This window comes from Myxine glutinosa, unplaced genomic scaffold (assembly GCF_964187855.1).
Source record: "Myxine glutinosa unplaced genomic scaffold, kmMyxGlut1.1 SCAFFOLD_264, whole genome shotgun sequence".
In the NCBI taxonomy this organism is placed as follows: Eukaryota; Metazoa; Chordata; class Myxini; order Myxiniformes; family Myxinidae; genus Myxine; species Myxine glutinosa.
In genome coordinates this window covers 129,428-133,890 of record NW_027616407.1, presented here as the reverse complement: position 1 = coordinate 133,890, position 4,463 = coordinate 129,428, and positions in this window count along the sequence as shown.

Genomic DNA, 4,463 nt, shown 5'->3' with positions numbered 1-4,463 from the left:
AAGTGGTTTCCTGCACCAACACAAGTGCGAAAAGTGGTTTTTCAACACTAACACAAGTGCGAAAAGTGGTTTTTCAACACTAACACAAGTGCAAAAAGTGGTTTTTCCACACTAATACAAGTGCAAAAGTGGTTTCCTGCACCAACACAAGTGCGAAAAGTGGTTTTTCAACACTAACATAAGTGCGAAAAGTGGTTTTTCAACAATAACACAAGTGCGAAAAGTGGTTTTTCAACACTAACACAAGTGCGAGAAGTGGTTTTTCCACACTAATACAAGTGCAAAAGTGGTTTCCTGCACCAACACAAGTTCGAAAAGTGGTTTTTTCAACACTAACACAAGTGTGAAAAGTGGTTTTTCAACACTATCACAAGTGCAAAAAGTGTTTTTCCACACTAATACAAGTGCAAAAGTGGTTTCCTGCACCAACACAAGTGCGAAAAGTGGTTTTTCAACACTAACACAAGTGCGAAAAGTGGTTTTTCAACACTAACACAAGCGCGAAAAGTGGTTTTTCAACACTAACACAAGTGCGAAAAGTGGTTTTCAACACTAACACAAGTGCAAAAGTGGTTTCCTGCACCAACACAAGTGCGAAAAGTGGTTTTTCAACACTAACACAATTGCGAAAAGTGGTTTTTCAACACTATCAAAAGTGCAAAAAGTGTTTTTTTCACACTAATACAAGTGCAAAAGTGGTTTCCTGCACCAACACAAGTGCGAAAAGTGGTTTTTCAACACTAACACAAGTGCGAAAAGTGGTTTTTCAACACTAACACAAGTGCGAAAAGTGTTTTTTCCACACTAATACAAGTGCAAAAGTGGTTTTTCAACACTAACACAAGTGCGAAAAGTGGTTTATCCACACTAATACAAGTGCAAAAGTGGTTTCCTGCACCAACACAAGTGCGAAAAGTGGTTTGTCAACACTCTCACAAGTGCGAAAAGTGGTTTTTCAACACGAACACAAGTGCGAAAAGTGGTTTTGCCACACTAATACAAGTGCAAAAGTGGTTTTTCAACACTATCACAAGTGCAAAAAGAGTATTTTCCACACTAATACAAGTGCAAAAGTGGTTTCCTGCACCAACACAAGTGCGAAAAGTGGTTTTTCAACACTAACACAAGTGCGAAAAGTGGTTTTTCCACACTAATACAAGTGCAAAAGTGGTTTCCTGCACCAACACAAGTGCGAAAAGTGGTTTTTCAACACTAACACAATTGCGAAAAGTGGTTTTTCAACACTATCAAAAGTGCAAAAAGAGTATTTTCCACACTAATACAAGTGCAAAAGTGGTTTCCTGCACCAACACAAGTGCGAAAAGTGGTTTTTCAACACTAACACAAGTGCGAAAAGTGGTTTTTCAACACTAACACAAGTGCAAAAAGTGGTTTTTCCACACTAATACAAGTGCAAAAGTGGTTTCCTGCACCAACACAAGTGCGAAAAGTGGTTTTTCAACACTAACACAAGTGCGAAAAGTGGTTTTCAACACTAACACAAGTGCGAAAAGTGGTTTTTCAACAGTAACATAAGTGCGAGAAGTGGTTTTTCCACACTAATACAAGTGCAAAAGTGGTTTCCTGCACCAACACAAGTGCGAAAAGTGGTTTTTTCAACACTAACACAAGTGCGAAAAGTGGTTTTTCAACACTATCACAAGTGCAAAAAGTGTTTTTTCCACACTAATACAAGTGCAAAAGTGGTTTCCTGCACCAACACAAGTGCGAAAAGTGGTTTTTCAACACTAACACAAGTGCGAAAAGTGGTTTTTCCACACTAATACAAGTGCAAAAGTGGTTTCCTGCACCAACACAAGTGCGAAAAGTGGTTTTTCAACACTAACACAATTGCGAAAAGTGGTTTTTCAACACTATCAAAAGTGCAAAAAGAGTATTTTCCACACTAATACAAGTGCAAAAGTGGTTTCCTGCACCAACACAAGTGCGAAAAGTGGTTTTTCAACACTAACACAAGTGCGAAAAGTGGTTTTTCAACACTAACACAAGTGCAAAAAGTGGTTTTTCCACACTAATACAAGTGCAAAAGTGGTTTCCTGCACCAACACAAGTGCGAAAAGTGGTTTTTCAACACTAACACAAGTGCGAAAAGTGGTTTTCAACACTAACACAAGTGCGAAAAGTGGTTTTTCAACAGTAACATAAGTGCGAGAAGTGGTTTTTCCACACTAATACAAGTGCAAAAGTGGTTTCCTGCACCAACACAAGTGCGAAAAGTGGTTTTTTCAACACTAACACAAGTGCGAAAAGTGGTTTTTCAACACTATCACAAGTGCAAAAAGTGTTTTTTCCACACTAATACAAGTGCAAAAGTGGTTTCCTGCACCAACACAAGTGCGAAAAGTGGTTTTTCAACACTAACACAAGTGCGAAAAGTGGTTTTTCAACACTAATACAAGTGCGAAAAGTGGTTTTTCAACATGAACACAAGTGCGAAAAGTGGTTTTGCCACACTAATACAAGTGCAAAAGTGGTTTCCTGCACCAACACAAGTGCGAAAAGTGGTTTTTCAACACTAACACAAGTGCGAAAAGTGGTTTTTCAACACTAATACAAGTGCGAAAAGTGGTTTTTCAACACTAACACAAGTGCGAAAAGTGGTTTTTCCACACCAATACAAGTGCAAAAGTGGTTTCCTGCACCAACACAAGTGTGAAAAGTGGTTTTTCAACACTAACACAAGTGCGAAAAGTGGGTTTTCAACACTATCACAAGTGCAAAAAGTGTTTTTTCCACACTAATACAAGTGCAAAAGTGGTTTCCTGCACCAACACAAGTGCGAAAAGTGGTTTTTCAACACTAACATAAGTGCGAAAAGTGGTTTTTCAACAATAACACAAGTGCGAAAAGTGGTTTTTCAACACTAACACAAGTGCGAAAAGTGGTTTTTCCACACTAATACAAGTGCAAAAGTGGTTTCCTGCACCAACACAAGTTCGAAAAGTGGTTTTTTCAACACTAACACAAGTGTGAAAAGTGGTTTTTCAACACTATCACAAGTGCAAAAAGTGTTTTTCCACACTAATACAAGTGCAAAAGTGGTTTCCTGCACCAACACAAGTGCGAAAAGTGGTTTTTCAACACTAACACAAGTGCGAAAAGTGGTTTTTCAACACTAACACAAGCGCGAAAAGTGGTTTTTCAACACTAACACAAGTGCGAAAAGTGGTTTTCAACACTAACACAAGTGCAAAAGTGGTTTCCTGCACCAACACAAGTGCGAAAAGTGGTTTTTCAACACTAACACAATTGCGAAAAGTGGTTTTTCAACACTATCAAAAGTGCAAAAAGTGTTTTTTTCACACTAATACAAGTGCAAAAGTGGTTTCCTGCACCAACACAAGTGCGAAAAGTGGTTTTTCAACACTAACACAAGTGCGAAAAGTGGTTTTTCAACACTAACACAAGTGCGAAAAGTGTTTTTTCCACACTAATACAAGTGCAAAAGTGGTTTTTCAACACTAACACAAGTGCGAAAAGTGGTTTATCCACACTAATACAAGTGCAAAAGTGGTTTCCTGCACCAACACAAGTGCGAAAAGTGGTTTGTCAACACTCTCACAAGTGCGAAAAGTGGTTTTTCAACACGAACACAAGTGCGAAAAGTGGTTTTGCCACACTAATACAAGTGCAAAAGTGGTTTTTCAACACTATCACAAGTGCAAAAAGAGTATTTTCCACACTAATACAAGTGCAAAAGTGGTTTCCTGCACCAACACAAGTGCGAAAAGTGGTTTTTCAACACTAACACAAGTGCGAAAAGTGGTTTTTTCCACACTAATACAAGTGCAAAAGTGGTTTCCTGCACCAACACAAGTGCGAAAAGTGGTTTTTCAACACTAACACAATTGCGAAAAGTGGTTTTTCAACACTATCAAAAGTGCAAAAAGAGTATTTTCCACACTAATACAAGTGCAAAAGTGGTTTCCTGCACCAACACAAGTGCGAAAAGTGGTTTTTCAACACTAACACAAGTGCGAAAAGTGGTTTTTCAACACTAACACAAGTGCAAAAAGTGGTTTTCCACACTAATACAAGTGCAAAAGTGGTTTCCTGCACCAACACAAGTGCGAAAAGTGGTTTTTCAACACTAACATAAGTGCGAAAAGTGGTTTTTCAACAATAACACAAGTGCGAAAAGTGGTTTTTCAACACTAACACAAGTGCGAGAAGTGGTTTTTCCACACTAATACAAGTGCAAAAGTGGTTTCCTGCACCAACACAAGTTCGAAAAGTGGTTTTTTCAACACTAACACAAGTGTGAAAAGTGGTTTTTCAACACTATCACAAGTGCAAAAAGTGTTTTTCCACACTAATACAAGTGCAAAAGTGGTTTCCTGCACCAACACAAGTGCGAAAAGTGGTTTTTCAACACTAACACAAGTGCGAAAAGTGGTTTTTCAACACTAACACAAGCGCGAAAAGTGGTTTTTCAACACTAA